We start from the raw sequence: 26,265 nt of genomic DNA, 5'->3' as shown, positions 1-26,265 counted from the left end.
GGTGTCCCGGACCAGTGATCGAGCCGGTTTTGATGAGTTGTCAACCCTTTTCTTGGGAAACTAACAGATTCTGTTTGGGAAGAGTTCTGTGAATCTTTTTATTTGCACACGTCCCCAAATACACTTTGCACACATTTGTTTACATGAACGAGATTGAAGCGCCCTGCCGTGGTTAGTTCAACAAATGTTCACGCACATTTCAACTATCACTCTGCTCCACAGTAGTAGAACAGTTGGACCTGACTGCAGCTACCTGTGATAAGTCATTCAGAAGCTGGATCGTCTGAGTTTAGACGAATGAAATATGTCATATTCTTTAAATAACCATCAAGAAGAGGATTGTGGTCGCATCATAATTCTCAGTAGATTGTAGAAGAATTCAGTCCATAGATTGTTTTATTGGTAGAAGCTGTAACATCGGTTGATATTCCTGACAATGACATAAGACCGTGCAGGTTGTGTTTACCCGTGAAGTCAGCTCAGCAGTCAGGGTCTTGATCCTGTTAGTCCATCGAGAGTGGAGAGCGGCAGTACGGGGGTTCTCATGAAGAGACCCGTTGTGGAACTTGAATTTGAGGTTTGTTCGTCTTCTCTCCTCCAAGAATTTACGGGACAGAGACTGGCCTCATGTCAAGAGGTATGTTGATAGATGACAATGCATCCAGTGGACCACATCTGGACTTCTATGTTTGATTCAGCCAAAGACAAAATCTAGAACATTTTGGAAATTCTTGAGATATTTTTACTAATTTATGAATCCAATGTTTCTTACTTCTTAGTGTGGATTAACAGATGTTATTAAATGACTTATCGTTCTTAGCGTGTCCACATCAATACATGCCTCTTTGTATTTTGTCTTCCTATTTTAAAAGTTCCTATTCCCCCTAATCCCTTATTCTACTACTTCTCCTGCAGACGTAATAAGGGTCAGATCTTGGTCACTGTCACACAAGCTTTATTCAAAACTCTCCAGTCGTTTAAAATCAGCTTCACCTGATCCTGTCCACAGAGTTGTGCTGTTACACACTGACCCCCCAACAAACTCCGGGGTGTTTCTGAGAATTAACCACAGATTGTGCTCTGCTTGCTCCGAGCTAACAGAAGCATGTCTTGTTGCGTTACAGTGCCACTGAGCTCTGCCCCATCTAGTTCCTCATTCTGCAGCAGTTTGTGTGTCTGCATGTATGTGCATGTCTGAGGACGAGGTCCAGTGTATATTTGTTGCATTTCCATTTCTGTCACTCATCCTCCCGTGTTAGAATAGGAAGCACAAAAGTGTCTTTCCTGGACCGATCCTGCGTCTCCATCACAGTGGAGAGGAGCAGAGTGAAGTCATAAGCCTCTACTGCAAACAGAATAATTAATTTTCCATCAAAGCAGATCACACCATCAAGGGTTAAGAGAGGAGAGCTCTGGAGGGAGAATGTGTTAATGGCGTTTATGACTTTGCAAATTATGCATTATAGGCAAGAACAGAGTGGAGACTCGAAACATAATTGCATTGATTTCTTACTGATGGCTACAAATAATGACATTTCTCTTGATCCAGGGGAAGAACAGGATGGATTGCAGGGCCTGGGGGCGCACACACAGGCTCTTAGACCCCAGCTCGTGATGCCTTTTAAAAACATTATATCACAGGCATTCACACACTAACACGCACGCACACAAAGTAAACACACATTCAGGTCATCATATTCTCCCATCTACCCCCAGAAACACACTGGCATGCATGTGAAACACAGACACAAATCTACATGGACACACTCAGTCCCACACATACACTCACACACAGATCTTTATTACTCCATCTCCTCTCCAGCTCTTAAGTTTCCCCTGGAGGTTTCATTTTAGATGAAATGTCAGTTTTAATGGAAATGGGAATGGAATAACAAAAAGCACGTTTTCTTATATTGCATTCTCAGGGAGAGGGAGAAGGTGTTTCTGCTAGATGGCACAACTCGGGCATATACACTGGCTCGTGTGGTATTACACCCCCCCCCAAGGCAAATGACATGGCTTTTATAGCTGTCATTTTAGGGACTGAGAGCTGGACTGTTTTTTCTGAGGTGCACTAAATCATGTAGTGGATGTGGTGAGAGGTTAAAGTGTGGCAGTAAAAGAAAAGAGTTGGCTTTGGCAGAGCAATTTGACTGTACAGGTCGTCCTTTCTCCCGTTTTAAGCCTTTTTAAAGCACCATACGGTGCCTGGAGATAAAATGTTGTAGTGGCTCTGTATCTTTTCTTACACAGATGGCAAAGAACACAACAGAGACTCTTGGAAGTGAAAGATGTCAGTGGACAGGTGTGTCAGTCTTTATAGATACTATTGAAAAGATGGGTCTCGTCACACAGACGCAGGCTCTCATCCTTCACTCCGTGGAAACATGATAAGGGGGCGATCTCTCTTTGTGCACCCGTTATCTCCACGCACACATCTTCGCTCTATCTGTGCATCTTCAGAAACACCTTGCTCCTTGAGGATGGATCCAACATTATTGTTCTGTCACTCTTCATCTCGGCTTCAAAGACCAGATCCCATGTAGGAGACGCTGCTCTGTATAAGATGGAGCCAGACTGATATGGAGTTTTAGGGGCAGATACCAGTAACTGTATTAGAGAAACAATTCTGATAGCAATATATCAAATTTAGGTTTTAATATTTTACAGTTTAACCATCATTTTTTAAATAGATAACTATGAACAAAAAAAAAAAACACACATACGACCAAATATATACAACGTATATTAACAGAATTACACAAAAACTACAAGATCTTCCTGTGACGATATATGGGTCAGCGAAAGACCCATTAAAGTTTGGTGTGGATCAGGGGGCGGATCCAGGAGCTTTCTTTCACTTGGTTAAATATCTTTGTTAATTGTATGAACTATGATGTTTTCACCATCTCGATGAAAAACAAACGGGCATATTTAGAGAACTGTCCCTTTAGTGTATTTTCATAAAATATATGAATACACAACTTCTTTTATCCCGTAAACTAAAAGCTTCTATAATCGTGCGTCATGACAAACATTAACGCAGAGACTGATATGTGTGTAAAAGACTCATGTTGGCCAATAGTTACTCTTAGCCAGAGAATACTGCCTCCTGAGACTGATTTTTCTATTTCCTTCCCTTTCTGACCCGTCAGCTTTACTCTTCCCCTCCTCGCCTTTTCTTTCCTCACGCTCGTGACCCAAAACTACTATTGTGTGTCACTCCAAGTGGCAGATGTGTGTTTGTGTGGTGTGTTTATGTGTGTGTGTGTGTGTATTTCAGCAACTCCGTTTTCTAGTCGTTAGCTTTGTTTGGATTGGTGTCATGCCCCTAATCCCCACATCGCATGAAAACGGAACCCCCTTTTTCCTCCCCACTGATTCCCCTCTGCTGTGTTTTGCTCTTTTAGCCCCACTTGTCCCAATCAATCACTCTCTTCCTCTTTGCCCAACTTTCATTTTGATTTCATAGCCCAATGTTCTTGATCTACACTGCAAAAAATGATGCTATGTCTTTCAAAATTAAGTTTTTTCTTTGAAAGTAATAGAAAATTGAAATATAGTCGTATGCTTGGATCATATTTCTTTGTTTTTTTAATTAGATGTCATTTTTTAATTTTTGCCTCAGGATATTTACACTTAAATCCAGTGAAACTGCATTGAAAACAGGTGGAATTTTCTCAGGCCATTTGGCAGGAATGGTTCGCTCCTCTTAATTAAAAAAGGATTTACGATGGATTTTAAAATGTATGTGATGCGACTAAATGAGTCGTTTAAGGTGGACATGCTTTGCAGTGCGTACCCCTCGCCCTCACTTCCATTGTTCATATTTCTGCTCCACTAACCACAGCCCGACTCCCTGCGCTCATCTGACAGTATCTGCTGAGAAGGCTAAAGGTTTGACTCAGGGACAGAGACATTTCAATCCCGCTGTCTGACCAGGCAACCGTCCTTATTCGTTCTCTTATTCCCCATGCAGTTGGATAATATAGCTCTGCGACCATGCTCATTATTATAGAGAAACACAAACACGCCATACTGCGTAAAAAAATATATAGGTATTCTGTTTTATTTAAAGCCGTCTCTCTGCAGTGCATAACCCCTCTCTTACTCTCTGACACCCTCTCCATTACACTGTTCTTTAGCTCACTCTCTCTCTCTCTCTCTTCTCTGTCTCCTTCTCTCGCTCTCCCTGTGACTGTGTTTTTGCTGTCACTTCTTCTCTCTGCATCCTTGTTGCTGAGAATAAACAGGAATCCCCAGTTAGCCAGTCAGGTCGTCCCACTGCTCTGTTCTCAGTGGCAGGACAGACACAGCCCAAGGTGACTGTATGTAGAACACTCCTCAGGAGATGGGGAACACCTGCTCGGACAGGAAGACACACACACACACACACACACAGACACATGCTTGTGCTAACTCGGTGAGGACATTTGTTGGGACAATGCATTCCCAAACCCCTTACCCTAACCTTAACCATCACTACTAAATGCCTATTCCTCACCCTAACCCTAGCTTACACCTATTTCTAAACATCCCTTTGAAAAAGTGACGACCGGCCAAAATGTCCTCCCTCTTTGAAGGGATAGTTCACCCAGAAATGAAAATACACCCAAACTCACTGACCAAACAGAAGAATGGTGATTGTGGGTGAGGCCTGTTTTGTTGTTCATTTTGGCGTTCATTCAAAGAGACAGGTCAAATGTGATTAACCCTGTCCTTTGTTCTCAACCATATTTTGCGCTCTGATGTTTATCCCCATATACCTTGATGTGATCAATATGGGCTATGATAACCTGGTTTATGCAACATTGATTTGCTATTGAGTCTGATTGTTGCCAGACGGCGCCCAGCAGGTGGCCTCGAGGCGTAATCAATTTATCAACGGCTTTAATCGACAAGGACCTCTGCACTAAAGACAGACATTGTGTCCTCAGGTAATCCAATAGAACAAGCCTCTGACACACTCTGTCTTTATGTACGTCAGTGAATGTTAAGGTTATGTGCAAGACGGAGAGTATATGTGCAAACCAGCGTCCACTGTATTCAAGGAAGGACACCAGCGATCCTCTTCTCGCTTTATTTCTTCCACTTTCCGTCCTCTCTCCACCTCCTTGCTCACCCTCCATATCTTGTTGTGTAGGTGAAGATGAGTTATAGTGGCCACAGCGATGCTGCTGATAGATGAAGGTGAACTCGGCTCTGGCCTACAACAGGACACTTTAGAGGACACAGAGGCTGCCATCCATCCTCCCAGCCACCTACTTACCCCTAAAACTTTCACTGCACACACTGTGGTGCAAAATGGGATTTCGACAAGGCACTGTACTTTTATAGAGTGCTCAGGTGCTCAACCAATATAGTGTTGCATCCTGGTGTATCTCCGAATATGTTGCCAGTGATTCTTCTTGAAAATGTAACGTGGGGTGAGTTTCTGAGTAATCTATATATATACATGGTGTGTCAAACTGTCAGGGGAATGCATCGCTGCGTCTGGGTTAAATGTGATATGTCGACAGAAAACATTAAAAGACACGGGTTTACTCGACAGCGCATGCTTTCTATATCATTTCCATGTAGTGTGCATTGAAAAATATTCATGAGTTTGCTTTATAAAACATGTCTCCAGAATCATGTGTAGCTACTTTCAACCTTACAACATTCCAGTTTATTCCCCCCATTCACCTTCAGTTACTGGTTGCTCTAATCAACCCAAGCAACTGTTAAGTCAACATATCTCAACTTCAGTATTTGGGTAGTTCATCTTGCAGTCACGGTTTGACATACGCCTCTTCTTCAAGTATTATCAGTATCCTACTTCAGTGCCGCACCTGCTTCTTTATCAGCCACGCTCTAGCAAGGACGGTGAGCTGTGCCGCTGGGAGAGCCCCGAGTCCCACTTCCTTATCCTGCGTGCCCAGGTGTGGCCCTCTCCCACATCCGCTATCGGCAGGAAATTACACGCACCTTAAACCCATTACCACTTCAAAAGGAAAAGGCACAGGGAAGTGGAGTCGTCTCATTAGTTCCCTGCAGCATGCAGTTGTTACTGTATCTGTTCCCACTCTCAAGAATTAATTAATGATGGCAGATTCATTAGGGTGACAACAAACAGCAGATAGGTCATAGAGGGGTCCGCTGGTAGGCTGTAGGTGCAGAGAGGTGCTGAATGTAAATGTTAATGTGTCCTGTGATACTCACTGTGTTAAGCTGTAAATCTCTTCCTCTAGAGTATAAGAAAAATCCCTCTTGGAATTTATTGCTTCCCCTGCTAAAGCTACAGATTAGAATTATTCACTTCTGCGCATTTGGCATTTCTTGATTCATGAGTAGACTCTGTTTTCCTGTCACTGCACTTTTGATGGCACACCAGAAAGCTTGATGATTACACTCATGCCTGGAACTAGATATTTTACCACAGCCTGGCATGCACTGCAGCTCAGTGTAGTGAGATCCTTATCCATCAGTGCTAGAAATGTTTACATGTACATGAACTTGTGTGGAGTGAGAGAGCACGGAGACAGGAGTTGGAGTCTCAGTAGGAGGAAGTCATCACCGCTGTCAGCAGAGTTGATCTGCGTGTCATCATGGCTGCTGCGTTAGTTTAGAATCCATCACTGCAGGGGAAGTGTTCTGTCGCAGTCACTATGGAAACAAAATCAGGAACTGCAGACAGCGCTGCCCCAAAGTAGACACAGTGGTGGTGAGCGCTCACATAAAATTGAAGTTTCCTCCGAGTGAAGAAAAAGAAATAGAAAAAGAGATGGAGAGATATGCTTGGTTGAACAAGCAGTGCAATGCTTGACTGAAATGATTAAATTGTAACTGGTGGATGAAATGTGTGTGTGTGTGTGTGTGTGTGTGTGTATGATTGGATGAAAGCCTCCTATGGTATCATAAAACATTAAGGTTTTGTACTTTTTTTTTCCGTGTCCCAGCAGCTGAACTGACTTGCCCTGGGATCGTCCTAATGCAACACACACGCTCTCCCTTCGAAATATTTCACGTGGAAAAACGTTGACGGTACAAGATCCACTCTGACAAAGGTGACATACTTGGACTGTCATCATTCGGCAGTAAAAGTTGAATTATGTAGCTCTTACATGAAGGGAGGATGTCGGATCCAAATCAAACATATGGCTCTGGTTCCAGTAAACGCTGTAAAACAAACCCTCTCCATCTTCTCCGAGCGCTCAACTACCCCATTAAACACAGAACAAGACACATCCAAATCCAAACTTGGAGCGGAGAACTTCCCCATTTAAATCCCTATTTCCCGTAGCTATGTAAACAGAGCGGTCAATCTTCTCCAGCAGCCCCACCATGTGACAGACTGTACTCTGCTGCACCATAATTACAGTATTTTTCATAAGCAATGACAAAGATAGAAAATGCCTCATGCACTCAGGCTTGTTGGCTTTTTATCTTGCACCAGAGAAGGTCAATTCCTGCGGGATAATCAAGCAAATCTTTGTGAGAAAGGTACAACAATAACTTAATGCAAAAGCAAAAAACTCGCACTGAAATCATCCAAAATATCATTCTGCTTATTAACAATCCAACCAAGCCACTATTTCCATTAAAGTAATTAGAGATCTGTTTTCAATCAGACTGGGGTTTTGTGTCGTGTTGGGAATAGACAGCTGGTTCTTCCACTTTAAAATATCCCTAATTCCCCATAAAGGTTTTCAATGGAGCTCTGTAATCAGGGGAGAGGAGAGCAAATCAGTAGCGTCAGTTAAGAAGCTGAAGTCACTTAACATTTTAATTTAGGCACAAAGTTAAGATGACGGACAACAAATCAGGTTCCAGAGCAAAATAAGACAAGTCTACATTCATTCATTCGTTCATCATTCCACTGGGCGTACGTATTGGCTTCATCAGAAAGAGTCCACGTGTGGACTGTGTAATTGTTCTGTAAAGGCAAACACTATATTTGTATTCTTTGCAGATACAGGCATGACTGTACTGAGATGTTTATGTCTGACCTTTAATTATTGTTAGTGCAATTAATTATCATTTGTACAATAAATGAACTAACCATTAGTCTGTTCATACAGAGATGCAGCTGCAGTTCACATGTGTATGGACCCTAACTATAAATAATTAGCATTCTAATTAGAAATGATGAATATACATCTTATTGTCGGTGTAAAATGTTTGATCTATTGAGCACTGCATCACATACAATATAGGTTATTTCTGTAAATGGTGGTTATTCACACAAGCCTTCTCTTTACATTCATATTTCTGCAGCACTCCAGCATCTAGTGTTCCACTCAAATTGTGCACCCCTGGAGTCCTCATTCATTTAATGGAACTACCTCTCATTTCCTCAATAAAGAGAGGCATCAGCATCTTTCAGCTGGTCTGCAGGGCTCATTTAAAGGGCCTAGGGCACAAGATGCCTTATTTCTCCACAGGCTACCCTTCCTGCTGATAATTATCCTACAGGCTTTGCACCACAATCCAACATGTTCTGCTCAACAGTGAGCCGCCTGTGGATTCTCTCCAGCTGTAATCCATGATTCTTGTGTCTTTAGGGGATTATATGGGGGTCTTTCAGTATCTGACTGCAGGAGTTGCTGCGGAGAAGAGCAGATGAGATTAGTCACATCTACATCAGCATTATCGTCAGTAGCTGAGAGAAAAATAGACTCTCATTAGACACAAACACGGTGCAGTGCGCGCTTTGGCCTTATCAGCTTTGTTGGCTGGACTGGCCATGGTCCAACGCTGCGTCCCCAAATGTCTGCTAGTGAGTGATGAAGTTACAGCAAGCCACACCTCTCTCTACCTCCAATCTGTTCAGTGAGAGGCAGAGCTGCAGTCTGCTAACACAAGGCTGTGTGACAGACAAACATTCACAGCAACCCTGAACTTATTTTTCCGGACATTAGCTGGAGGAGGTGTGAAAAATGTGTGAATCTGAAAAACAGACTTTCTTCTGCCAGTTGCTTGATACAAAGCCTGTGTAATGTCCATTTGAGCAGATGTGTAAACAGACGAAGGGCTAAAACCAGCTGACACTTGGCAGAACACAAACACAAAGCAGTGACATTGAGAATATGCTGGTGATTCTAAAACAGTTTTCAACAACAGCCGCCATGCAGCCATACACTAGGTTTAGTTTACTGTAGAGATTTAGGTCAACCATTTTCAATCATACAGTTTGCTCATATCGCAGAGTTTTAATCTGGAAGTAGTTTCAGTCTTTGCGGGGGCTGATAAGATGTTATCTCATGTAATTTATTGTAATTTATTGTTTTTGGCACTCACTGTTTTGCATGGCTTGGCAACAAATCTCAAATTTGGCTTGCTGTATTTCCCAAACAAAATTTAAGCTATTTATTTTTGTCTTGCGTTGGTCTTTTAACAAAATTCTGTTTCGAGTTATGGACTTCATATCCACGATGTTTAAGCCCTTAATGACTTGAACACATCAAGTCGCACAAGATTTATCGAACCTGTACTACCAGGCCTATGTCAAGGGGCTCCAGTGGCAGATCTTTAATAAAGACTGAGCCTCCTGGAGTCTTATGTTTTAGTGAGGAGAGGTTTGAGGGTGTTGTAACAAACACTCGTCTCCCTCCTTGCTCTCAGTGGGAGCTAAGCACTGTGATGGATTAGGCATGAGGAGTGTCCGCTGGTTTAATGGCAGGTCCAAGGCAGCCTGAGGAGACGGTCTTAATCATATTTGCCTCCTCATTACCCTCCCGTCTGCTGCCTCAGTGCTGCACTGGGATCTCAGTGGTTCCCACCTTCCCAATGCAAGAACAACACATCGCCAAATACTCTACACGAGGAACGCTCTTCGTGAACACATGCCATCTCGTTTTAAAGCAGCCATACAAACATAATCTGTGTGCAATACTGAATTCCCTTGATTAATTTTAATTTGACGTTCAGTGTAAATGGTGCTGAATTATGTAAAAGTGTTAATTGCCACAACCATGATACTTCTCTTAGTATTGCTAATGTAACTTTTGCGATTAAGATGTGAAGACTGTGATCTGATGCCAGCCTATAGTTTATGACATTAACACAGAATCCAAAATGTAAGATCAGCTGTATCCCCAGCACAGTTAAAAGCTGTTATGTCTCACAGCATTAGAGGAATAAGAGTCGTGTGATTCAGAGTTAGCTTTGAGGAGCAGTGGCTTGTCCATAATAAGCAGAGTAGTGACCTTGACGACAGTGTGCTGGGGATAGACAGCTGGTTCTTATCTCCAAGGAGACCTGCTGGAAGTCTGCTGTGTGACAGTGATGCTTATCATTCATTTAGCCATGACCTCATCCTCCTTCACATGCCATCTCAACAAATGCTGGCTCACTGAGTCCAAACATCCAAGAAGGGAAAGAAAAGACTTGTCGATATGGAATCCTTGAACTGTGTTTCATTTACAAACCGGTAAAGCTTCATAGCTTGAACATGATTTATTTTTTCTCTTTTGTTTTTCATTCCCAGGTCCAGTGTGTTTTTAAATGTATTCCTTCAGGTCAGACCCTGAATGGCGTCTTGTTGTTCGGACTAATCGAAGAGTTTGTTCAGCGTCTGTGTTCACATTTTGGGGGGGAGGGGATTTGGACATAGCAGCAGTACTTGAGTCAAAGTAAAATGAAAAGTTCAATACTGAGAAAATTAGCAGCTGTAGTAAGTTGCTTTTTTCTGCAAAACTAAGATTCATGTCTTTATTTAATTGTTAACATTTGATGTTTTTATTTTTGGTGTCACATTGTGATTTAACAAGCAGAATATTAGACTTTTGTATGACATCATATGTCCTGTTTTCCTTATCTACTGTGTCTATACTGATTGGTTGGTGGAGGGGTGTGCATCGGATGTTGGTGTGTTGTCAGTTCTGCTGTTATCTTTGCTAACTTTCTTAATGAGTGCATTGAAAAAAAGTAGTCTTTTCATTTAAACTGACAAATTTAATGAACCGGTTGATTTTATTAACACTGTAATATCATCATGTTATTCTTAAGAGCAAAATAAAAGTCTGTCATTTGAATTTTTATATAGTCGGATGCTAAGACTACAAGTAATCCACTTCCTCTTCTTTTTCTTCCCTTGTTTTATCGATGTTACAAAAATCCAAACTATCCAAATGAACCTAACCTTGGTTTAGTTTGATATTCACCAAGACCACAGGCACATTTCACTCCTATTATTTTGGTTTGGACTAATTTGAAAAGCCTAAAGGTGTGAATGTGCCTTCGATCATCATTTAGTCTGTGGAACTCCTCTAAAATGTGTTAATTCTTTCTATTAACACATCTTTTTGTAATTTCAGGGAGTGCATCATTCATTCAGGCCCCTCTGTCATTTTCCTGTCTTTTTTGTTTTTTATTGGAACGTCTCCCTGCTTGCTGCCGTGAGCAATGTGAGGGGGCTAATTGTATTTTCAGCAACCTTGTTAATGACAATGTTGTAATGGCTTTGAGCTATTATTGAATTGACTTTCAACATTGCCATTTTTAATTTACACAACTGCCATTTGCTTAAAAGCTTTGCCTGTGTACTTCTGGACAAGCTGGCATGGTTTAATATGTGGGTTTGATAACAGGTTTAACGCTGTGAATAAAATTTGTTCCCAGAAGACTCCACGGAGGCAGGTTTTCCACGTGTTTCGACTGCGGTGCATTTTATTTTATGATGTGTTCAGGTGTCATTGTTGTTTGTCATTAGAAGTTGTTCCTAAGGGGATGTGAAAATTTAAAAGAAAGTACCAAACATCCATTAGAAAGTGTTTGTGCTTATCTCCTCACATTCTATGAGATATGCTTTTAATTCAACCATGAACTGCAACATAGTTATAGTTGATGCAATTTAAAATTCTGGTGCTGAAGGATTTTGCAGTTTATGTGCAGTAATTCACAGTAAAACAAATTAGAATGATCCAACAATGTCTTATTTTGATTTTGAATGACCACCATCACGAATTTAATCTAACTCGCACTAAACTAAACACTAAGATACAAAAACAGGGTTTCTGTTTGGCCTTCAGAAGTCTGATAAAGTACAAAATGTAATAATAAAAATATCAGAACTTTAAAATCCTTAAATGCATTGAAAAATCATCTACCAGGTCTTAAAAGCATGTATGTATGTGTTAATCATGGTAATGCACATTTAATGCTATCTCCATCATGCTTTAATTTGTCCTTTAAGAAAAGTGCTTTGGCGGCCTTCATAGTTTGTACTGTTTCCCTTTTGTAGTTTTGTGGTCACAATTGATGCAGAACACTCAGCTTGGCTGTGGGAAACATGATGGATACTTACTATCGCTGCTTTTAGTTTGCAAAGGTTGTCCTCTGTTTACCTGAGTTATTGATGAATAGCTATTCGCCTCTTAGTCATCCCGGCCAATGAATTGGTCCGTCATAATATTAACAGTAAATATTTCCTCCTCAACCTGACCAAGGTCTTGAGTTGGAGGTGATCGTGTTTGATGACGAGCTCTCTATACAACATAAGGAATTTCAGGCCTTACTTGGCTCAGTTTACCACTCAACTCTTGGTACACACCATAGTAACTCTTTCTCTGTCTACTGCAAAGCCCCTCTTAAGGTCACCATCACATGCACAACTAGCACTTACTGTGCATGTTCAGGTCACATCATCTCTTACACTTCATCTTTTAGAACAGATTTACTACTTAAAGGTCCAGTGTTTTCTCTAGTTCGTTTCATCTAAATTGTAGGAATTGTAGTTTTTTTTACCCCAGAAAAGAACATTTATATTCAAATACTTTATATTTACATCGAGGGGACCCTCTCTACGGAGGCCGCCATGTTTTTTACATTAGTCCAGACTGGACAAACTAAACACCTTTTGAGTTTTTATGACAATTAAAGCCTACCACAGTTTCTTTGTCTTGTTTGGAAGAAGAGGGTGAGGTGAGGGGTGTTCAGCTGGAACATGCAATTTCAACACTAGATATCACAAAATTCTACACACTGTACCTTTAATGCTCACTTTAAGGTCTCTCACTGTACTGATGCGTTAGTGTTTTGGATAATTCCAAAAGTGTGTGTGTGTGTGTGTGTGTGTGTGTGTGTGTGTATACTTCTTTTTGTTACTCCTGTTTGACCTTTTCTAGCATAAACATTGACCTTGTCCGATCCTCATGGGGACCAGAGCCCAGTCCTGATGTGGTAAAATTAAATTTCTGAGGTCCTGTTTAAGGCTATAAGCATCTTGGAATGAGGATTGCTGGGAACAGCTGCATATGAGTTTGATTGGTAGTGGTGCATGTTGGGTGTGACAGCGAGACAAAGGGTGCGGATCCCTTGGCTGACTGAGCCTCTCCTTTCTCCCACTTACTCTACAAATCTGTATTCATCTTACTCCTCATTCCAGCAGGTGAAAATATGTTCGTTTTCTGAACTTCTTGGCTTTTTATTTTCCTCTAAATTCTTTATAGCTGTTCAGCATCCCACCATCTCAGGCTAATCCTTCTCACTCATTACTTTGTCACCATGGGAGAGCTGCGGTTCTCCCTTCAGAGGACAGATCAGTTATTACGGAGGTGGTAGGATAGTTTTTCCCTCTCCAGCATGTGCACAGTAGCTTGGCACTGGAGTGAGGATGTATAGAGAGAATAACAGAGCCAAGGCAACCCACCAGGAGGTCCACCAGTTTTCTAAGATCACAAATTGCAGTAGTTGAGCTTCACCAAGATTCATTCACTTGGTCTTTTATTCTTGAGCTGTTTCTCTTTCCAACTGACTAACCACCCTTTTCCGCTCACTGGGTGATTTAAGGCTTCCCTGATAAGATGATGGGCCTCTGGTGTGTCCAGGTCTCAAGCTGTATTTGTTCTTCTGCATCAGGGTGGTGCAAAGGCTGCTGGAGGTACTGTCAACAATTATGCCACAAGAGATACAGCACATACTGTGATCATGCAGTTTTACCTGCATGTGTCCTACATCTGTTGTCTGCTGATTAAAAAAACTGTTGTCTGTGATAAGAAAGTCGAGACACAGTAAGTTGAAGGAAGTCTTTTTTTTTGTGTAAAGGTTCAGTGTGTAGAATTCAGTGACACCTAGTGGTGAAGTTACATGCCAAGAAAATGAGGAATGGAATACTATCATGTTTCTTTGGCTTTAAACCAGTACACACCAATTTTACACAATGCATCTATAAGCAACACTTTCTCTATCACACACCACTCACGCACTGTTGGCAGAGCTGTCAAGGGAAATTTGGGTTTCAGTGTCTTGCCCAAGGACACCAAGTCACCCGGAATGGAGGAGCCCAGTATTAAACCGCCAACCTATAACAGATACAAATACATCTGGGTAGATTAAAGAGGACTCTTAGTGTGTAATTGGGGGAAAGGCAAAACTGTACTGCAAAGCGCTTTGAGTGGTACCATTTACATTTCCACTGCATACTCCATATACCCTCAGTCGCTCAACATCTCACACTGTAAATAAAAAAAAAGTAAATATAAACGCACTGTAGGACTTCACGATACATGTTACTCCCATCTAGTGTTGCAGTGGTGTTGTGGCCATCATCATGTTAAATCCTATGCTGTGAATACTCTATGAATAAATTCCTACAGTTGAAGCTTCTACGACAGCACCACTGGCATAACTTGGCAGATAAGACTAAATCTGGCTTTAACAGTCCAGGCTGCAGCACTCACAATGTGTAGTGTCTCCCTGCTGCCATCTAACCCTCCTCAAGCTTTAGAAGCTGTCCTCAGGTCTGAATTACACATTCAGCTATAGCAGCCGCTGTAGCTCTTTTTGCCGGCCCCAGGCTGCTGTGTGTGGCTGTTTTTCATGTTGTGCTATCTGCATCCACAAGTGCTTCATAGAAAGTCTGTCTCAATACTAAGTTGGTGTGTTTGCAGATTCGGCAAAGAGTGGACATTTCTTGCTGGTCTTTGCACAGTTGGTGTGTTATTATCTGATATTTTTGGATTTGAAGGAAGCGGGTCTAGACAATTCCTCTGAGCGTCATACTCTGTTGACTCCTCGGGTAGAAATGTATCAAAAATACTTTGCATAAAAATAAATCTTGCACACCACAGGCTAAATATTTATTGGGTAGTTATCCCTATTAGGGTGACGGGTGATGTACTGTACTCATGAGAAGCCAATTGATAAGTCTCCATGGTTACACTTTTGTAACAATACAGGGACTTTTGACTTGATTTTGAATTTTGAAACCTTCGAAAGTTAGATCTCAGTTTGTTTTGTGTGATGTACCAAACACACTGAAAGCAAATCTTTCAAGTTGGAGGTTATGTTTTCACCCCTGTCCCTTGGTTTTTACTTAGTTTGTTCATCTGCAAAATCCGGTGGAGCGATGGAACCAAGAACGAAATTGGGGTAGAGGACAAAGGGACGGATACAAGAGCGTTATATCACTTTATCACATTTTCAGCTATTTCACAGGAAATAAGGCATGAAGGCACATTTATGGCACTGCTATCTATGAGTGAGAGCAATTTGGTGCAGCTAGATTGAAGTTAGGGGGACTGTCGGGCTTTGCCATTAGTGCTATTAGTTGCGTGGGAATTATCTGCTGCTCCAAGAAGCACGACTCAGTCTTATCACACATGTGCCTGGTAGGTTTATTCAGGCAGTTTCACACAATTGGCTTCACCAGCTCTATTCACCAACATCACTTTACAAAAAAATACAGTTGTTTATATATTTTTTTACACTAGACCTTGAGTGTGAAGACAAACAGTGTTTAACACACCATCTTTAACAGGATTGAAATACATTTTCATTCATAGGATTTCTTTGAAGTTTTTAAATATTTAACGCTCTAAATAATTATTTGCAAGGTTGTGAATAGTTTAGTATTATTTATGTTTCTGGTATTTCATATACATCTTATTCAAAGGGGCATAGTTGAATTACAAGACTTGGATTAAAGCGAATGCGTACAATGTGATGTACTAGCACTTAGTGTTATAGTCAATTAAATAAAAGGAACAAAGTTTTGAAGAGTAGTTTTAGATTTGGATTTGTCTTCTTGCTTGAAAGAAACCAAGGATTACAACAAAATTGGCCATGACACATTCTGCTGTTTATATCTTTTACTTGTCTGTTTTACTCAACAGTGTATTTACTCTTTTTAATTCCATCCACAAAGACCTTTCCTGGAAATGTTAAAATATGTCCAATATATTGAAAGTCCGACTAAAAGCATTGACCTATACACCCTCACTAACCTTTTTTTTCATTTATTAACATGAACAAGAACAGGAATTTAGTAATATTTATCATTATACTTAAATCCTAAAGTGTACTCTAACTAAATGAATAAAGATGCACAGTGTAGCCTGAGGCCTGTGTGATTGATATGAATATTTATGTTAGTGTGTATTTAAAAATAGATTGTAAGGAATGAAACAATTCCATTTTTCTTCTATGCTGAACATCCACATGCTCCCACTCGCTCTGATAATGGAAAATAACAAAATCTTTTAAGTTATGCTTCATTACGAACCATCCAGACCCTCAGGTCGTCTGGAACAGGTCTGCTTTCTGTCCCCAGAGTCAAAACTACACATGGAGAAGCAGCGTTCAGTTTCTATGCTCCACATTTGTGAAACAAGCTCTCGGAGAACTGCAGGTCAGCTGCAAATCTTAGTTCTTTTAAATCAATGCTGAAGACGTTCCTATTTGCCACGGGATAAATAATTACTCATTTCTTACACTGCAATGCTATTTTAACTCTTTTATTTCCTGTTCTTATCACTTCTTTTATTTTGTGTTTGACTATTTTATTTATATTTGAGGCTTTGTTGTATTGTCTTATGTTGCTTTTATGATTTGACATAAGGCCTTTTGTTATTCATTTAAAGTGCTTTGAATTGCCTTGTTACTGAACAAATAAACTTGCCTTGTCTTGAATGCATATAGGATATTGTTTTGTGATATAATTTATTGCAACATAAGCTCCTTAAATGTACATTACCAGATACTGACACAATAATTCATCACAGCTGTTAAATCTAAAGGTTAGTTTGAGAATGTACCTCACCTCTGTCTCTTTTTTCATTCTGCCAGACCAGACATGCACACAGTTAGTGAGTGTAGGTAACACAATCTATTCCTGTAGATTTGATTCTTTCTTAAAATATATTTAATGAGCATTTTTCCCTTTGATTTATCCAAACCCACGACTTGAGCTCCTCTCTCTCTCTGTGTGTGTGTGTGTGTGTGTGTGTGTGTGTGTGTGTGTGTGTGTGTGTGTGCGCATGATTAAATATAAAGTTTTTGTTCGTGTGTTGCTGCTAATCGCGAAACGCATCAATATTGCATTTCTCTCAGGATACTGAGCAGTGTTTTAATAGACTGTCACCTGCAAAGTATGTGTTATTAAGTAGAGTGGATACTCTTCATCGTTGTTTTTCACACTAACAATATCTCTGATGGGGATCTGTTAGATTTATGAAATGTGAACTGGATGAGGGTTTAGGCAGCAGAGATGAGTCAGGAGTATTAGCATGAGGGGCTTTGTACCTACATTATGTAAAGTGAGCACTTTTAACTATTGTGTCTTTGTGAATACTATAATCAGACTAGCCAAGGCTTAGCCACTCATCATGGCTGATTCAAAAAGATAAAGGGGATTCAAAAACTAAAATAACTTAGTATTATGTAGAGCAACATAATCAGACATTAGACTAGTGGTCTTTGTAGAAAGGAAAAAGGGACAAGTGAGGATGTCCCACAGGTTACTCAGATGAAGTGTTTCTTTTTCTTCTTGTAACCGTCTCTTGTATTTCTCATTCTCCATCCCCCCTGCCTCCTCTTTCATTCTCTCTGTCTGTGGCCAAATAATATCATGTTTCTATCATAAGGTCTTTTCACAAGTGGCACATTTGAAAAACAATTTAAGTAACTTTCTTTTTACTTTTATTTATTTAAAAGGGACAGCGTGCATTAATTAATATGAGCGCAATGGTTCATATAAATGTAACCAGAGTTAGTCTTCAGACTCATTTTAATATGCAGTCCCAGGAACGTTGATGTTAAGAGAAGAGACGAACAAAGAAACAGAGAACAAACTTTGTCATGCAACAGGCAGCTCTTCCGGGGGGAATACCATGTTAAAGGGAAGCACATGCTGAGAGTGTTTCACTCAGAACGGCACAACCTCTCGTCTGTATCTCACAAGGTCCTGAAACAATAGTTGTAAATGATTTAAAGAGGTGACAGAGGGTGTCACAGTCTAGTTAAGGGCATGAAGCTGTGGACAATGAGAGATTTTAGAAGCTGATGCTCACTTAAAATGTACACTCTGATGTCTCAACAGTACACAAGGTAAGATCACCCACTATATATTTTACATTAGTTGTAATATATGCAAAATCATGCACCCTTTATATTTCCTCTAAGGCATTCAGCACTTACCCTGGATGTTAAGTTACATATTGAGTTAAATAGACACCAAATAAAGAAAGGTCATGCGTAGGAAAAGGGCATAAAATAAAATAAAAATTGGGGATGAGAAATCTCAGCTGTGGGGGAGTTTAGAAAAAGGAGACGAGATGGGGAGGAGGACGGTGGGTGCTGCGACTTCTCATCCACTGTCTGATCTGTGGGTGGCAGCGATGACTGATGGAGAGCCACTTTAACTGAAGGTCATATCCAAAGCCCTGCCATTTTAGACTGCCACTGTCGCAGGGGAAAGGATAAATAAAGCTCAGGTCGGCGTGTTTATCCACCTCACTTTGTCGATGGAGGAGGGAGAGACTGACAAATGAGGCGGGGTGAAGACAAAGAAGCGAGGAATGTCAATAGATGATTTAGAATTATCTAAGTAGGATTTATCTTAACATACTTGTTGTTTTTTCCAAGGGCTGTTTTCACACTGACACTCCCAGATTCATTTTCAGTTTTAATAACAAATACGTCATCCTCCCAAAACACTATTGATGTTTTAAATCTCTGATTCCTGTTATTTCATTATTTGTCTTTCCTCCACACATTGCTACAATAGGGATAGTGAGCGATGGGAGTAGAGGGACAGTTTTTCAAATCCAGTTCAGAAAGAGTTTTTGGTTATCGCTGTCATTATTTTTATAAAAGGCAACAGACTACAGCAGGAGTTGCGTAACCATTTGTCATCAAATCATGTGCAGCCCAAATATAGTGAAAAAAATTCCTGGAGGAAAATAAATGACAGCAGACGGCATGTTTCCTAGTTTCCTTTGCCCAGATTGTCACAAGGCTTAAGGACAGCAGTCTGTCACTGCTCCAATGTCCCTGCTGTCTGGCTGGGACGCAGAGCTATTCGTCTGGCGCTGGAAGCAGAGCTAGGGCCGGAGGTTCTGACGGGGGTTGTTTCCCCCCGGCAGGACAGAACGCTCATGGCCAGATGACCTCGCTGCCCAGCCTCTAATATCTGATCAAGAACCATCTGCTGAGGCTGCCAGAGCCCACACGCTCCCCATACCCCTGACCTCTCCAAGGAGAGCCCAATGGGAAATCAAGCTGTTAGTGGCCTATTAGAACGATTCTGATCACCATTTGAAAAGAAATGCTGCATGACAAAATTATATTATCATCGCAGGGATCCCACAGTTGCTGCTATATTAATTCACAGCTCTTCTCAGCCACACCAGTGCCTTCACTCTGGTCCTGTGCTATAATTTCTTGCCTCCATGTTGAGCACATGAGCTGCAGTTTTTACAGAAATCAGAAACTTTTGCACACTATGAACATTTTGCTTAACAGCGGGTAAAAAAGACATGTGCAATTAAAGCCTACTGGAGAAATGCTGTCTTTCTCCTCCAGTGTTTTCACATTTTATATTGACGTGCATTGATTCATATGCGATTAATAATTCATGCATCACAGAGAGTATGTAGAGGATGTTGAAAGTGCGGTTCACATGACACTTAAATGGTCTATGCAAACAGTTTCTGCTCCTAGTGTGTACCGTGCAGCACCGTTGGCCAGGCCGTGATAACAGTTGGTTAATGGGTACTGTGCCACACAAGAGTGATGCTGCACTTTCTGTTTTCATTTTGTTGCTGTAGTGCAGTAATTAATCCAGCTGAACCCTTTGTGCTCACAAAATAAATGCTTTCCATTTTCATTAATAGACAACTCATTAGTACATAATGAGCAAGAAGGCAGCACTCCGCTCTCCCTGCACAGTACATAGCAGATGAGCCTGCACTATACTCTATACTCGGCTAATTAAAACCTTGGATTGCGGTCCATCTTGTTTTCTTCACCTAATGTGCTTATGGAACTTTAATATGAATCATGGTATGTTTGCGTCATGTAAACTGAATGTATGGATGGGTGTATCGTAGGTTTCACAGTAACGTGATTGTGCAGAGATGCAGAAAATCCCATGTTTGTTGTTGTGGGTGAAATATGTTTGTGTTTTAAAAGGCACTGCGAGTTCTCTGCTACCAAACATGGTTTTCCTACGGGAGACGCTGATGGTTGTTTCCAAACAGCTTAAGTTATCTTTCTGTTTACAAGATAAGTGTTTATAATACCTCCTCTGAGCAGCACTACTTCTTCACGGCAGACTGGATGATGCTGTGACTCACATGGGAAAGTGCCAAGACGGACAGACTAGACATAAACAGCTGTTTGTTACCAAGCTAGCAGCTAGCTAGAACTGATAGAAGTAGAAACACAACAAGAGTTAACATTGGTTTTGCTTTTCATCACTGGAGACGGTTCATGATGAGTAACAAGGTAAAGTTTGATGACTAAAACACAATACCCCTAAAGCCCAATTCTTGCTTCTTCGTCAAAGCTACGCCGCACCCTGATGTGCGACCCCACAAAAATTAAACTACGTGTTGAGGCAGCGTAGACCGCCGGAGCCGTTAACAGTCCACTTGGTAGCATCGCAGTTCCAGCAGACTCGCCACCATTTGTTAATTGAGGTGAAGGAACTAACACAGACGGCGGCGTAGCATTGATGCAGAAGCATTCATTTAATAACCTGTCAATTCTGCCAATTCTGCATGAGCAGATTGAGCATTTGTGTGTGCAGGTGAACATCCTTAAGTTAGTGCTGCTCAATGCGTATAGCAAGCAGCACTAACCCATGTTGTTGGCCGGTGGTTGGTGGTCATGCATCAATATTTGATCATCCCTGACAGGCAGGATTCAGCATATTATGGGTAGATATTACTTTCAGTATCTAACTGCTTTTGCAGTTTTTACTATATCGGCTTGGTGACCATCCCTACTAGTTAAAATTAACAACTCGCCACTAGATCGGTCGGACAACAGCTCTTTATGCTAATGCTGCAAATGTAGCAAAAGCAAGTTATATATAGCCACTTTAACCAGGAGATGTGAATACAGTATTCATCGTTTGATTCATGGATGAGCTGTTCCATTACACAGTCTTGGGAGAATCATTAACATCTGTGTCAGTGGTCACAACTGAATGGTGTCACCATCCATCACTTAGTAGCATCTTTAATTCTGAACTTTAACTGTTGGCCTGTCACTGTCCAGCACTGAGTGTGATTAAGAGACGAACAGCTACAGAGTTGAAATTTATCCTAATTACACTGCAGTGATGATATATATCAATAGTGGTAAATCATCTGTGGATAGTACTGCACACTTAACTGCGTACAGTACAGCACAAGGCTCACATGCAGATACATGCACTCATGTAAGAACAACACATATTCATGCTTGCACACTTTCCAGTGATGATATTGTTTTCCTTTTTCTTCAAGTGAGGATTAGCGATGGAGGGATTCCTCACTTTTCACAATGGGGATAAAATCGAACCCAATTCCTGGCTGTAATTAAAACTATTCCCAGAGCGGGCTGCAGTAAGGCCTTAACTTTAAGGGGTCAATAGACGACATGTTTCCAATAGCAGTCTAATTCAATAAGGCCGGGATGTTTACTGTATGTAAAGGATTGGGGGGATTTATCTTTGACATACACACAGCATGCATGCGATTTGTAACAGTAAAATTACAATTTAAGAAATGAGCAACAGTCAGAAAATGGAAGTGCTGTTTTAACAATATTAATCAATCAATCAATCAAATTGTATTTGTATAGCCCATATTCACAAATCACAATCTGTCTCATAGGGCTTTAACAAGGTGTGACATCCTCTGCCCTTAACACTCGACAAGAGTGAGGAAAAACTACAACAACAAAAAAAACTTTTAACAGGGGAAAAAGAACGTAGACAACTCAGAGAGAGAGAGAGCCACATGTGAGGGATCCCTCTCCCGGGACGGAAAGAAGTGCAATAGATGCCACGTGTAATGGAGAAGGTCAGTATTTACAGCAGTGGTTAGAGTAAAGAGTTTGTAGCATGATGGAAGGTAAATGAATTGAGGAATTATTGTCAGTAATGGTCGGGTATCTGAGTAGACATATTGTATATCAAGCAGTCTTGTAATCATAGTCCACGATCAGCCTCTTAGAAACTACTGCTCTACAGCATTCATGTGTCAAATGTATGCCTTGCATATAGTGTCACATAGGGGAAGTGTGACAGTAAACAAGGATGTGTAAGATTTGAGGAAGTAGAGCAAAGCAGAGAAAAGAGTAAGAAATGTGCACCTTCAGCTGAGATTCTATTTTTGATGCGGCTCTTATCCCTGCTGATAGTTCTCAATATCATCATTAAAGTTAAATCCATCACACAACGCTTATGGCTGCATTCTAGTCCGGTGCAGGTGTGCCAATTTTTCATTCCGACAGTGAGGGTGAAAAGAACTAGCTCATTGCTCACAGAGAGAAACAAGCTTTCTCAATCACTTGATGCTCACATGTGACAAAGTAACAAAAAGCTGCTGACAAATGGACGCTGACAGTCGTCCGTGCTACATAATGTTTGACAACTTCTGCAGCACAACATGTTTAGCAACCCTTGTGTTATTTTTCATGTGACAGTATCAAACTTTTAAAACTGCCGCATCAGCTTGATAGAGAATCATTTTCTTTTATTCTTGTTGAGTGAGAGAATCTGCTTAAAATCCATCCATCATGTTTACCGCTTATCACTTGAGGTTTATGAGGGGCTGGAGCCAATAGCCCGATGTAGGTCCGATGTATAGTGACAAACTAATACAGTGTGAATCCATGCACATGCAAAAACACCAAACATAAAAGCCTATTCTAAGCTGGGAGCCGAACTAGTAACTTTCTTGTTGCGAACCAGGACTCCTGTGTCGCCCCCATAATCCACAGGGCCTCTCTATCCTCTGCATACAGAGATCAGTACAGAAGACAATCGCCTAGTGTAGAACAATTAGAGTGAAATTAGATGGTTATGTAACAGCTTTAATTCCTCCTTCAACAACATAAATGAACGTGGTTCCACTGAGGCAGACTGATGTGGCAAAGCAGAAAGAGAATGGTTGCTGCTTCTGCGGTTGTTCAAACTTTCCAGCTCGCCACTTAATGTGTCCATGGCAACCACAGGATCGCAACAGGAAAATGGTGGAGGAGCAAACTTTACTGACGTCTGAACACCAAATTACATGACACATACTCACAACTTAGCAAAGGTGTTAAAAACATACTCTGAAGCAACTAAAGCTGGGCTGGGAACAAGAAACTATGCTTATTTGATCTGTTACCTGTCTTGGTGGTGCTGATCTCACATTGATGTGTGCCACATGGGTAGTGTTGAACCCTATTTTCTCTCAGTCAAACATCCCACATCACAGGATGAGAGAGTTTGTAGTAATGTCCCATTGTGTGCAAGCGTCTTTATTGATCCTTCTTTTTATGTATGATCCCTCTTAGATCCAGAGTTTTGAGTAAAAACTCATTTTCCGTTTGTGTCGATCTTAACTTGGAACATTCACCAGCTCAAGCAGTGAAACCTCTGTCTTAGTCTGACTACAGTAATTGCAGGTTGTCATTCTGTCATTCAAGTTGAAAGCTTTTACTTCTTCTCTGGTTAATGACTGTGTTTGAATTTAAAAAAGTAATCAAATAGATGCAGTTAGAAGTAATGACTGATAAAATATATAATTGTTAGGTTTTGTAATACCCAGTACACATGTCTTATTCATGTGTTTTGGTCTATGCTTGCTTCTTGGCTGTTTTGCTTTTAAACTAGAGTCTTATATAGGATGGATGTTTACCTAAATTACCCATGAACTGCCACTCTTCATTTCCATTGCTCTTCTCCTCTACTTCTTTTTGTCAATCTCAGTCGAGATCAGTGGTTACATTCATTTCCTCATTTTGTAAATACTTACTACAGAGGTAGTGTTTAATGTTCTTGGCCGTGCTTCTGGGCCGGCTTAACTTTAGGAGGCTTGCTCTGCAGTGGGAAACCTGTATTGACATATGGGCTGTTTCAGATCAAAACACCACTCACACATTCACTGCACATTCAAATCCAAGAGAGCCAACGATAATCAAGAGCCAACAAGAAATGCAATAATCAATAATGGTGCTTTTCTTTACCTCCCTAAAGTTATTTTTGTGTGCTGACACCAATCAGCTTAATGACTCTGCTCTGACCCTGCAAGTTCTATAGAGGGAAGAAGTGCTTTCATCTGATTATTCATTATCACCAAGCTGGTGCGTGTTCATTATTTATCGCATTTAAAAAAGTGTCAATAGACAGCATGTTATTACTTTTTTTTTCTTTCAAATTTCTCCCCAACCCCAATGTATTATATCAGAGAGCAGGAAGTGTCACACAATGTAGTACCCTGCTGTTTACTGCAGGTAGCTGTGCATAGGCCCAATTAATTAATTCATAATTCTAATTATGCCTTATTATATAAGAATTAAATCACAATTAAATTGTGCTGTCTCAAGCTTTTTCTTTTGGCATCGCATGGTTTGTGCCAGAAAGATTCTTCTTCTCATTTACTCAAGTTATAATGATAATTTAGAAAATAGTTCACCCAAAAATGAAAATTCACTCATTGTTTACTCAAACAATTCACTCACCCCACCATCGGCATAGTGGTGAGTAGATAATGAGTGAATTTTCATTTTTGGGGCGAGCTATCCCTTTAATACTTGGTCGGTTACTCGTCACTGTGTGTGTCATAATCTTCCAAAGTTGTTAGAAATCAAAGACATTTTGAAGTGTAAAAATTTGTCGGTATAAAGAATCCGGTTTGTTCGTCACCACAGACAAAACTCTCTCTTTGTCTTTGCTAAAAATGTTTCATAAGCTTTTGGAAATCATCCTGTTCTTTGTAGAGTTAGCCTTCACAAGTTTAAGACAAGTGCTTGGAGTCTGCTTGTACCAAGAGCACTTGGCAGAACATTTCCATTTGACACACCGTAGTCTTTTTTAATATAACAAATGACAAAAAGAAGAAGTGTCGGGGCAGTGGTTGGGACATGTTGGATAATATTTTATCGGCTATGCAGCCACCCTGAGGGCTTTAACAGTGGTGAGAGTCTTTAAGCCTTTGGGGGGAAAAGGAAATGGACCAAGGTTTTTCTTTTACTGATAAGGTTGACTGCGCTGGGCCGTGAGAGTGCTTCACTAACTAATTATTTGAAGCCTCCTCTCAGATTAGACTAGACATGCAGAGCTTATGGACAGTTGCATAGCAGACAATCAGACCATGTAATAACCAGAGGGGCCAATGTTTGCTCAAATCCACTGTAACACCTCACAAAACAAAAGTGTGTAAAGCCCTAATGCTCAGTCCAATCCCACGCCACACTGCCTTGATAAACACCGATGCCACCCCCACAATGGACGCCATCTTTACTCTGGCAATTAGGCAGAGCTTTGGATTATCACTTCCTCAGCCCAGTACACCACAAATCCATCTGGATTCAATTATTCCCTTCCCATGTCTGTGGCCATTTGGGCTTTTTGGGCGCATGGCCAGCAGTGACATTTTCTAAAAGGATTTGCTGAAAGTACAAAGTAATAAAAAACAGTCAAAAGGACTTTTTTCTCCCTTTGTTTTTATTTTATGTATTATTGTATCTTGGCAAGTTTGACACGTCTATTAAATAAAAAAGAAACCTTGGGAGCTTACGAATATTGTCTTCGTAAATATTTTGTGGGAACAATATAGCAAGATTACAGTATAACACATTCTTCGGTTTAGGTTTTTCTTTTTTTTTTTAAAATAAATGCTCTGTTGTATAAGAATTGCATTGCAGTACATTCTTCCCCTCTGAGCAGGCGGTGTTTTGATTTACGCCTTCTGGGTCCGTAGAGTCTCTAGTGGGCTCTGAGTAAGAACCTAAAATGCTTACTAAAAGGATTTGATTTGCTTTGTCTTGCTGCTCCTCAGTGGCATTACTTTTACTTATTAGAAA

At 40.7% G+C, this 26,265-nt stretch overlaps 1 protein-coding gene across 2 annotated transcripts in view; it reads left to right on the top strand.

Moving 5' to 3' along the window:
- The window catches only part of LOC109635298 (cadherin-4-like), a 212,267-nt gene that overhangs the window by 69,370 nt on the left and 116,632 nt on the right, over positions 1-26,265 (top strand). The window lies entirely within an intron of this gene.

This window comes from Paralichthys olivaceus, chromosome 6, assembly GCF_024713975.1.
Source record: "Paralichthys olivaceus isolate ysfri-2021 chromosome 6, ASM2471397v2, whole genome shotgun sequence".
In the NCBI taxonomy this organism is placed as follows: domain Eukaryota; kingdom Metazoa; phylum Chordata; class Actinopteri; order Pleuronectiformes; family Paralichthyidae; genus Paralichthys; species Paralichthys olivaceus.
The sequence above is the reverse complement of the archived record's forward strand: the minus strand, read 5'-3'. Positions and strand labels throughout refer to the sequence as shown.